Below are 12,253 nucleotides of genomic sequence, written 5' to 3' on the forward strand. Positions count from 1 at the left end.
TCTCTCACTACACGGATATTACTGACATTACACTCGCACACACACACACACACATTCTTCTCACATACACACATACTCACACTCTCTCTCTCTCTCTCTTCTTTTCTCACACACACATACATACACACACACACACATTCCCCTTCTCTTCACACATACACACACTCTCTCTCTCTCTCTCTCTTCTTCTCTTCACACATACTCTCACTCTCTCTTCTCTTCTCACACACACTCACACACACACACACACACACACACACTGACACACTCTCTCTCTCACACACACACACACACACGGACACACTCGCACACACACACACACACACTCTCTCTCTCTCTCACATATGCTACATCCTCTCTCTCTCTCTCTCTCTTCTCCTCTCTCTCTTACATTAATACATACATACATGCACTATATTGCCTAAACTTTTGGACACCCCCCCCCTTTTAGAACAGAAAAAGGAACTTCCTACAACTGTGGCAACAAAAGACGGAAACATATTAACCATGTATTTAAAAATTGTATTCTCCATTTCCTTTTCTGCAAACAGTTTCTTGACATGTCTGTAAAATGATTGTGTGCATATGTACAAGTCATGGTATATTTATGTGAAGAGTTTCTGGCTCAAGGTCTCATTTCAAAGTCACAGCAGAGGTGTCTTCCACACTGACTCAATCAATCATTTCTTTCTGAACCTTGTCTTATACACAGAGACACTGTCATGTTAGAATAGAAAAGAGTCCTGGCCAAACTGTTGCTATGAAATTAGAAGCCAGAATATTCCCCAGAATATCATTATATGCTTAAATATTAAGACTTGTACTCTCATAAATTACTAAACTAGTCAAACCTGTTCATTAGAAGAGGGGTGCCAATACTTTTGGCAATATAGTGTATATACACTTACCCTGATCTGGATTTATAATTGTATCCCATGTTTAATTTGCCCGCTCTCATTCAGGACTTCAGAGGTCGAGATTTATCTCTTCCATAAAGGCCCCGCTTCCAGCCAGGAAGTGAGTCTCAGGAAGCGTTGGAATCATCATGTGATTCTCTTCTGATTTCCATCACAAACATCATGGTTTTGTAAAGTGCTGTGCTTCTCTAAGGTTTGCTTCTTCCTATGTGCCCTGGGTGGCTGAGGGGCTGGACTACTTCCTGTTTGTCTGGGCTTTAAAGCTATGCATCACCGAGTTTGCTGCAGCGGTGACCTCTGACCTCAGATTTGGCCGCGACTGGTGTAAGTTCTGTATGACACAGGACTGATGCTGACCGAAGCCTACATCTGATGTCTGATCTATGCGGTGAATAAATCTGATGTGCTCTCATCTCTGTGAATGTGTTTGTGTTTTTCAACGGCTGAAGCTTCTGGATATGAGTGGACGACAGATCTCCATGGATCATTCTGTATGGACTTCATGAACTCTGAATGACTCCTCAGATATCTGTATAACGTGTATTCCTCCTCCCGGAGCAGGTGTGAGGCAGTAGTTTGTGATGGATGGATGGATGCTTTTATTGGACTTCTATTGAAAAAATCACAGCCATTCACTGCCATATACGCTTGGAAGAGCCAGTGACATGTTTACAATGTAACTCCTGATGGATTTGCCTTGATGGTATAAAGCTGGGCTAATTTGTTCATTTTTGGATGAACTGTTCCTTTAATGCCAGTAAAATTAGTCAATTATGAAACGAACTCAGTTTCAGCTGTGAAGCAGGAGACGACCATAATTCCAGGATCAAACGGCCCCTGGTTAAAAAATAGCTGCGTGACAGGTCCAGATGAGTCTTTATTTCTAAAGCTAGAACACTAGCAGGTCTATAACAACCTGTTTGAAGACTGGTGTCACCAGAAAGAGGGCAGCAGAGTCTGTTGTTCTTTCAGAAAACACACACACACACCCTGCAGATATGATTCCCTGTGATATAGAAATATATGTGAGTGACACATGGACACTGGTATTAAAGCTGTTTATTCTAACCCAACCTTCAAGGGGCGGGGTCATATTTATTAAAACCTGTTATACTCATGAACAGAATGATATCTTCGCCAGACTCCAGGACACTTAATGTAAAAAGCTGAGTCTGAGGTCATGTGGAAAAAGTCATGAAGCTTCGCCAACTGTTGGCCCTACAAAGAGAAAAACATTAAATGCATTACACAACCACGCAACCATTTGTCCTATTGACTTGGAAATTGGTATGCTCTGTCTTTGTCCAAAGTGCCACAAGTGTCTATGAATAGACTTCTTTGTGTATCTCCAAAAACATGGCTGCTATAGGCTGATGAATTTTGAGCACCTATTAGACATAGGTTAACGGACGCCGGTCGGAACCAAACCCAGTGGGCCAAAACGCCTGGAGAGAAATTTGAAAGAAATCAGCCACTTGGAGTTGATATCGTGATTTTTCAAGGGTGTAAGCTCTCTCATTGTAGGTCGCATGGTTTTTCACATAATATTCATATCATATGATAGACTCCATCATTCGAACAGCTCTGCCTCAGAACCACTGCTTGCCAATCAACCGCTTGTTAAATCATTGAGATAATGCAAACCGTTCATCGCTTGAGGTGTGTTTGTCCTTCGGTCACAAGTGATTCCTCTGCAGCTCCACTGAGAGATCAGACGCACCGCTAAACCCTGAGCCAGAGACTTCACACTCACACTGGGCTTGACTGACAGATGGCCAGGTTGAACTACATTTCCCAGCAGGCCGTGGGGCCAGAGCTCAAAGCCCTAAAGAGGTTTAAGTTCAGAGGATCAAACGACAGCTGGAGACCGAAACACAGCAGAGAGAGCGACAGCCGACATGCCTCTCAAACGAGAAGGTGAGACACGTCCAGCTCTGACTGTGTGTGTGTGTGTGTGTGTGTCAGAGTGAGAGTAGAGAGGGAGAGAGAGAGAGAGTGTGTGTGTGTGTGAGGGAGAGAGAGAGAGTGTGTGTGTCTGAGAGAGAGAGAGAGTGTGTGTGTCTGAGAGAGAGAGGGTTAATATTCAGGGTTACAGTAACACACATTACACACTGTTACGTGTGTGTGTGTGTGTGTCAGATACGGAGCGAGCGCTGCAGGCGATGGAAGCCTGTCAATCAGCAGGTGATGAAGGTTTCAGGAGTCGTGCTGAAAGACTCTTGACCATCTTTCAGAGTGACCTGTTTCAGGCTCTGCTGGGTGAGTAACACACTCACACACACATAGAGACTCACACACACACACACACTCTCTCACACACAGAGCTAATCAGCGGCGAGTAACAGTGTGAACTCTATATTTAGTGTGTAATCTGTCATTGGGAGATTGACATGTGTGACATCATCAGATTAAAGAGGTCGCTGGAGGTGGGGCTTGGCAGGTAACCAGTGTGTGATTGGTCGCTGAGGATGAATGGAGCTGTCAGTCAGCATCAGGATTCCCTGCTGGCAGACAAGACTCTTATAATTCACACACAGACACACACTGATCATAACAACACACTGAGATGTATTTATATGATCTGTTCATGTAATCCTCTAAAATACATTTACATTTACATTTAGTCATTTTGCAGACGCTTTTATCCAAAGCGACTTACAATTTGGGGGATACATAAAGTGATTCCTCCTAAAGAGGCAAACAGACACAGGAAGTGCTTGTAATACCAAGTTTTAGACATTGTTTAAATAAGTACAAACTAGAAAGCCTGAAGATTGTCAGGGATTCAGCGTTCCGGATAGGGATGGGAAGATCATTCCAACAGCCAGGAACGGTGAAGGAGAATGTTCTGGAAAGTGATTTTGAGCCTCTCTGTGATGGTACCACGAGGCATCGCTCACTAGCAGATCTCAGACTTCTGGAGGGGATGTAGATTCGTAGTAGTGAGTGGAAGTAGGCAGGTGCTGAGCCTGTGGCTGTTCTATATGCAAACATCAATGTCTTGAACTTGATGTGAGCTGCAACCAGTAGCCAGTGCAAGGAGATAAAGAGAGGAGTAACATGGGCTCTTTTGGACTCGTTGAAGACCAGTCGCATTCTGAATCATTTGTAGAGGTTTGATTGTGTTTGATTGGAGTCCAGCCTAGAAATGACCAGGGCCTGGACAAGAAGTTGTGCAGCATGCTCCGTTAGAAAGGGCCTGATCTTTCTGATGTTGTGCAATGCAGACCTGCAAGATCGAGCAGTCTTTGCAGTGTGGTCTTTGAAGGTCAGCTTGTCATCAATGATTACACCAAGATTTCTGACTGAAGTTGATGGGGTAATTGTAGAAGAACAATTTGAATTTTTTGTTTAATTTTGTTTTTTTTAAGAGATGTTTCTTGAGCAGTAAATCATCATATCAGAATGATTTATGAAGATCATGTGACACTGAAGACTGGAGTAAATGATGCTGAAAATACAGCTGCAAATCACAGAAATACATTACACTTTAACAGAGATTCACATAGAAGACAGCTGATTTACATTAGAATAATATTTCACAGATTTTTTACTGTATTTTTGAGCAAATAAATGGGTGAGCAGAAAAGACTTCTTTCAGAAACATTAAATCATCTTAATTATTCCAATCTTTTGGAAGGCAGTTTTTTCGGTCATTTAATGTGAAGTGTGTGTTTATTCCACAGATATTCAGGAGTTTTATGAGCTGACAGTGTTTGAGAATCAGACGCTCACACCGGGACTGGTGAGTGTGTGCGAGTGTGTGTGTGTGTGTGGTGTGTGTGTGTGTGTGTGTGTGTGTGTGTGTGTGTGTGTGAATCACAGCTGAAGTTGTTGAAGTACAGTATAATTTTAATGAATGATTCAAGAGCATCTGCAAAACACTAAAGGCCTGTTCACACCAAGAACCATAACTGTGATGATAACTATGACCATAACATTAACTACAACAATAACTACATAACTATAATGATAATAGCATTAACTCTAATGATAGCTATAATGATTACTACAGTTAATGTTAAAGCTTTAGTCTGTAAATTTTTGTTTAAAATTGATCTGAAATCAATATTTGAGCAAGTGTATATCCAGCCAGTGTTCAGAACTACCTCCGTACTTTAGCCTGACTCACAACGTTAGCTTATAATAATGTTTTTTTTAGTGTGAGGGTCCTGCAGGTGGAGGATCGTTTATTGCCTTTTCTCACAGCAGCTGGAATAATTTAATTTATCATTTTGATGGCGGACTGTAATCCAGAAAAGTTTGTTTATGAAACACATGTGAATGAAATTAGATTATATTCCAGTTTGAATGTGCTTCTGATTACAGATATCCTGGGATTACACAAGATCCGTATTTTAAAGAAAACCAGTTCAGAGGAAGAATAATTTGCTTTTGGCTAATGGCTCTTCTGTGCCATTATTGTTATAGCTGTGGTGTGAACGGGCCTTTATATCTTCATACAGAACAGAACACAGATGTATTGTAGGAAAGAAAAGGCCTAAACAAGTGTGTCCCGATTCACACATTCTCTTCTGTCACTCCTGCAATCACAACACGATGAAGTGCACTTCAAATACCTGCGTGATGCTCTTAATTAACAGAAAAACAAGCTGTTGAATGTTGCACACTGAACGTTCTCCACTTTCATTACGTTACAGAAGAGGAAAAGCAGAAACAAGACTGTTTTCTATCTCTATAATCGTTACATGCATCTCATTTATAATACACAAGGGCGTCAGAAGTCTGAGACAGTAGTGAGACGCTTCCTGTTGGTCTTGCTTAATCTAAACTGAATAAGCGCGTGCATACAATATTTAAATACACCTACAGGTAACGCGCAGAAATCCACTGGAGCGTGGGTTAAAGAAAACAGCAAGAACTTGAAATGGTTAGATTGGGTCATGTGTAATCTTTGTCTGTTACAAGGCGAAAAGAAAGACGGTGAAAAGAGAACCTCTGGGCAGGCACTTGTCAGAGTTCTGAATGGGTGGTGCTTGGTTTCCTGATATGTGACTTGTGAAATCACACTTTATTTATCACTTTGATAGAAAGGCAGCTTAAAATCGTAATTATGAGCTGCCCAACGCAGTAAATACAAAATCCAGGAGGTCTCTCTAAAAGGCTAAAACCATATGTATTCGTAACAGTTCGACATCAATAATTTAAAAAACCTGCAATAGAGTGACCTGTCCTAGAGTCATTTTGCAACTTGAATCTAGAAACAGCGAAACACGTGTTTGAGATCAAAAATGGAAGGCGTAAAGAAACGACTAGTAGACACACATGGGTTGACATGAATTACAAATATGCTCATAATAAACACTGATACAGTACATTCCATAACACACAAATAAGAATAGCGCCATTTTGATTTCACTGTGAACTTTTTAGAGACTAATAAGTGGTAGCTGAAATGAATTTTAAATTAACAGAGGTTAATGCAGCGTTGTTAACACCCTTATCCTCGTCCAAAGATTTGTTCGCCACATTATAAAAAAATAAACACAAAACAACGCGAGACACGCATGACACTCTAAACTAGCTCTTCGACGAACAAAAAATAGACCAGGTTTATAATATTTCGTCCGTTGTAGCAGAAAGCTAGAAAGAAGCCGTTCTTTTGGTATGATAGCAAATGGTACGTGAAGAAAGGCAAAAAAGATAAAACAAAAAAAAAAAAACACCAAAAAACGGAAAGACAAAAATTCTCGGACCTACCGAGTGTGCAAGACTCTTAAAAGCCTTGGTTATATCCTTCCCCCCCCCGCACTACCACCGAGTCCGCACTAAGTGTCCGGCTCCTGAGCGCGTTTGTCCGCACAAATCTAGTTTGATCAGCTAGATGTGCTGCGCGGAGGCTCCTGAGCGGCAATCCATAGACGCCACGGAGTGGGCCTGCAGCTAGCCCTCAAAAAGCACAACCTGCAACATGCGCAGGCTGTGAGACAGAGCCCTGCTGCTACTCGAACCTGTACACGTCCGTCGAGGGGGGGGGCGGAAAACCACTTACAGAAGACAAGCCAGTATGTGCCAGTAAATTTTCTGGGAAATGGTTTTTTGCATTTCACACCATGTTTTGTTGCGCTCGATCAGCAAGTATTTCGTGGTAATGCAGGTAGTCCACTCACCGGACTTGATGACCGCGGAAAACTATAAAACGGGCCTTTAGAGTGGCATCCTACAGAATAAACGGATCCCTTTGTAACCTGTTTTTCTAATCGTGTCAACTTTTGACCCTGCGCACATCAGTCGCCACACTAGCTGCACCACATAGCAACAGCCCTCTCGCAGTCTCACATTGGGCATACTCTGCTCTACACGTGGTGCTAAGAGCCAACAACAACAGTTGGCTGCCACGGTGTGCAACAGTACGTCACCCACACCGCCTCTCCTTGCCAGGTGTCGCGCATGGTGTTTTGCCCCCCCCACGCGCGTGCTCCGCTCCCCTGTTGTTCTCGCCCACCCACACACCTCGTCTTGTCCCTTCCACTCCGCGCACCTGCGAGCTGTGCGAACGGAGAGAGAGCGCTGAGCGAGCGAACCAGAACGGAGGCTGGAGCGGCGGAGGGAGGGAGCGGGGAGGGTGGGGGGGCGAGCTTGCTCTCTGTCGCCCCTCAGTCCTGACATGGACTGCCCCTGTGCTAATAGTTGACCCACTAAGGTTAAGGACCGCTGCAGGCCCGCGGCGCTGCGCGCGCGTCGTGGTGAGCTGAGTGTGTTGTGTGCGCGCCGAGCGTTCTTTCTAAATAACCGCAGCGTTCCCACGCATGCGCTTCTCAGCGCCAGCCCGTCGTCGAGCGCTGCCCATCGTCTCACTTTATAACGCCGTGACGGGAGTCTTGTGCGTTTAGTTCTCGCTCTGCTTCATTAAGCAAAACATGGTTATCTCAACTAAAACAAGTCGTAGTGTTGTGTGTCACAGTTCGATCACCGTGTAGTGCTGTTCGTGCCTGCTGCTGATGATTACACCTGTGGTGTTTTGTTGATGGCTGTGCAGGCTGGTTGTGTGTGGTGTGTGCCTGGAGTCGCGAGCATGGTCATAGATGACAGTCACACGACACGACGTGTTTTCGTTAACGGAGTTGTTTACAAGTAGGTTGATGTTCTATAGGGTGCATTAGCATAATTAGACGAATATTAATATGTTTATCGTAAATAGTGTTTTCTTCAGGGGGAACTTAAGATTTTACCAAGAGCTCAAGATTAGGCTAGTTAGTGTGTGTGTGTGTGTGTGTGTGTGTGTGTGTGTGTGTGTGTGTGTGTGTGTGTGTGGTTACAGGGGTGGGAATCAAAAATCAATTCCAGCTCCAGAATCAGATACTGAAGGTCAGGAATTGGATACTTGATGTAAAATTAAAATTTCAGTTCCTCTTATCAATTTCTGTGTGCACATCTTTTTTTGCTGGCAAAAAATGAGCTGTTAAAATGTATTTTGTCTTGTCTGAATCATTCACTGAAGAGATTCATTCAAAAAAACACTGATTCTTCCAGTAATGAATCTTCAGTGAGTCGTTAAATCATTCATAAATTACATGAGATTTTGTTTAGTTGTCTAATATTCTTTCTTTAGAATTGTGAGAGAACAAAACCTCCGTTTATCCAGAATCTGCTCTATTATCCACACAAACAGCTCTTAATCGACTCCAGTTTTTATGCAGCTGGCTGATTTTATTCAGCAGCAATTAAATGTTTTGCAAAAAGAGACACAAAATAAATATTTGTGAAATCTTACATTTGACTTCATACATTTTAAACCACATTGGAATCAAAACTGGGAATCGAATCAGAATTCAGAGGAAACACAGTCCTAGTTAGGGTCAGCTTCCGCCTGAAGAACTACTGACAGACATTCAGAAGAATCTTGTGACAATGTTTGTGTGTTCACACCGCATTTAGCTATTTTTTCCATCCACATATTTTTTTATGTGAATTTTTATCATGAGCTATAGAAAAAAAAAAAAAAAAACGCTGGTTAGACACGCAAAGATGTGCGAATGTTCAAAAAATGTGCATAAAGAAAACATAATACAGATTAAAAAAAAAATCCCAGTAAGAAAACATGTGCATAAACTACAATGGAGACACAATTACTGAATAAATTCCTTTATGTGCATCAAAAGCATCACGTGACTGGATTACTGAACTAACCAGTCAAAATCTGTCATCCAAATGATCTGATTATGATCACCTCTCATACAACAGGCATCTGAACACATGATGCCGCCGCAGCGCTTGTTATTGCGTCATTTATAACGTAGAAAAGAAGAGCCACGGGCTTCACTGTATGCAGCAACTTTCATTTTTATTATGGATACTTTGTGCCAGTTTCTTAGAAAGTGATTGTATTCTCAAACACGCGGGCATGGAAACAGTGCTTTATTTGCAGATGTTTTATGTGATAGTCTAATTTGTGCATAGTTATATTCGCAGCTTTGCTAGTGACATCACAGCCGTGAGGATTTCAGAGGGAGCTATGATCACATTCAAGAGATTTTGCTAAAAAGGTCAATTTCATATCATCAGTAGTGTAGCGGATGGATGAAGCACAGTTCACACAACCAAACCAAGCCATGTTCAGTTGGTCACTGAGTCGAAAACTTGCTTTCAGACAATTTAAAAAGCATGTTCTATATAAATATATATATGATATGAGCATGGTCAGGGATCTGAACTCTGGTTTGCACTGGCACAAGCTGTTACTGAATCTGGCCCGAAGTTTTGTTGTTCTTCTTGGGACATTTTCCAATAACTGAATCTCCACTAAAACTTCCACAGCTTTAGTTTAAGCTGCTCCATCTTCACGTTTGTCCGTGTGGTTTCTCGCTGTGTGCCTCATGTCTCGGGTTTTCACTTTATGGGCATACGCTCCTGAGATCTCCTGCAAACCACATAGCAGCACCTTAGTCAACCTTCCCCCCATGTACCCCTGTTAGCAAGCAAGCAAACTCGCATGATAGAAACACATCCTGCAGTAGCAACTGATCCAGGTACCTTAGCAACTGTATAGCTACACCCTAGCAACTGCCCCAGGTAAATTCTAGCAACCACACAGAAAACACCCTAGCAACTGACCCGGTACCTTAGAAACCGATAGCCACGCGAACCACCCTAGCAACTGCCCCAGGTACCCTAGCAACCACATAGCAACACCCTAGCAACTGCCCAGAGTACCCTAACAACTGTGTAGTAGCAACAACCTAGCAACCGACCCCTGGGTACCTTAGCAACGCATAGCAACACCTAGCAACCACCCCCCGAAAAATTCCTAGCAACCACATAGCAACACCTTAGCAACCACCCCCAGGTACCCTAGCAACCACATAGCAACACCCTAGCAACTGCCCAGAGTACCCTAACAACTGTGTAGCAACAACCTAGCAACCGACCTGGGTACCTTAGCAACGAACAAAAATGAATAACAATATAAAAAATTAGATACTAGCAACCACATAGCAACACCTTAGCAACCACCTGCACCCTGCAGGAAGCAACGCTACCCTAGCAACCAAATAGCAACACCCTAGCAACTGACCCGGCTACCTTAGCAACCACATAGCAACACCCTAGCAAAATGCAAACTTAATTTTCCATAAAGTTTTCAAATGTTTTAAAATTCCTCAATTAAAAAACGAAATAATAATATTAAAAAATCATGGCAAAACATCACATTGGAATTACCCAGCAGACACACAGCACAGCTCCCATATGGTTCCCTTTTGACAAAGCAGGTTTTTCTGCATCATTAGCATCACTAAATACAACTGTAACAATTAAGATTGAAACATGCTTCCTGAGCGCTCCATTGGTCAGATAAACAGATAGCCCCACCCCACACTCACGCGTGATTGGTCGAGGCAGAAGCTGACATGCCGCTCAATCAACCAGATCAATGCAGTGAAAGCATCACAGTCTCACTCTTCAGGAATCAAACCAGCAGCCGTTCTGAACACACACACACACACACACACACACACACACACACACACACACACACACACACACACACACACACACACACACACAAACACACACACACACACACATCAATTGAAGTTTTGTTTTTCTCATCTTCATTTTTGTGTTGCTGGTGATGTGAGTTGCTATGCAACCGTGCTATCAGAGCCAGTTTCCATGACGACCAGACCAGCATCACTGGAAGAGATAGAGAGTCTCTCTCTCTCTCTCTCTCTCTCTCTCTCTCTCTCTCTCGCACACATACAGCAGTGAGAGTTTATGACAATTTTATATTCACACTCTGATGTTTCTGTGGGCCTGCTGTGTTTCTGCTCTGGATCAGATCATTGTGTGTGTGTGTGTGTGTGTGTCTTCTGGTGAGGCTCTGAATGGTGTCTCGTCCCTCTCTGATGACATCATCACTCCTCCTCAGCTCTGCAGTGGGCTCTGAGTGGAATACTGAGCAGCTCTGTGTCGCCCCCTGTCTGGACAATCCCACAATCCCTCTGCGTCCGTCTGACGTTTGAAATCACCATACAATCAATATACAAATATAACACTAGAAAAATCTGGAATCTGAGGGGTGCAAAAATCTAAATATGAGAAATATATATGCAATGAGAAAAATTGCAATGTATTATTGTCTATTGCTAAATATACCTGTTCTACTTATGACTGCTTCTGTGCTGCAGGGACACAGGATGATAAAAGTGTTTTTGTGTTAAACTGATATTAGCCAGTGTTTCCCAGCTTCATGAGATGCTTTCAAACCGCTGGACCTGTGTGTTTGAGTGTGTGTGTGTGTGTGTGTGTGTGCGTGTGTGTGAGATAGAGAGAGGAGAGAGAGTGTGTGTGTGTGTGTGTGTGTGTGTGTGAGAGAGTGTGTGTGTGTGTGTGGTGGGCAAAGGCAGGTGTGTGTGTGTGTGTGTGTGTGTGTGTGTGAGAGAGTGTGGTATAGGATGTGTGTGTGGAGAGAGAGCTGTATGGCAGATGTGTGTGTGTGTGTGTGTGTGTGTGTGTAGTGTGTGTAAAGCTGGAGAGAGAGGTGTGTGTGTGTGTGTGTGTGTGTGTGTGTGTGTGGGAGAGAGAGAGAGAGGTGTGTGGGAGAGAGAGGAGAGAGGGTGTGTGTGTGTGGGAGAGAGGAGCATGAGTGAAGCGTGTGTAGAGAGAGTGTGTATAGATGTGTGTGTGGAGAGAGCTGAAAGTGTGTGTGTGTGTGTGTGTGTGTGTGTGAGAGAGAGAGTGTGTGTGTGTGTGTGTATCTGTTTGTGTGTGTTTGTGTGTCTGCGTGTGTGTATATGTGTGTGTGTGTATATGTGTGTGTGTGTGTACACTTACACTGACACATTAGTGTGTCTAAGATTAATCTGGCTGTTCTC

The 12,253-nt window shown here is 43.1% G+C and overlaps 1 long non-coding RNA gene and 1 pseudogene across 1 annotated transcript; both read left to right on the top strand.

Annotated features, from left to right (window-relative positions):
• Positions 1 to 1,434, top strand: part of LOC122141904 — a 13,281-nt pseudogene extending 11,847 nt beyond the window's left edge.
• A 1,211-nt stretch (positions 1,435 to 2,645) lies between these two features.
• Positions 2,646 to 4,671, top strand: LOC122141867. Its single transcript, XR_006158153.1, has 3 exons — positions 2,646 to 2,834; positions 3,057 to 3,176; positions 4,604 to 4,671. It is a non-coding gene; the product is annotated as an uncharacterized LOC122141867 (long non-coding RNA).
• Positions 4,672 to 12,253: the final 7,582 nt, after the last annotated feature.

The sequence above is a fragment of the Cyprinus carpio genome, chromosome B23 (assembly GCF_018340385.1).
Source record: "Cyprinus carpio isolate SPL01 chromosome B23, ASM1834038v1, whole genome shotgun sequence".
NCBI classification, from domain to species: Eukaryota; Metazoa; Chordata; class Actinopteri; order Cypriniformes; family Cyprinidae; genus Cyprinus; species Cyprinus carpio.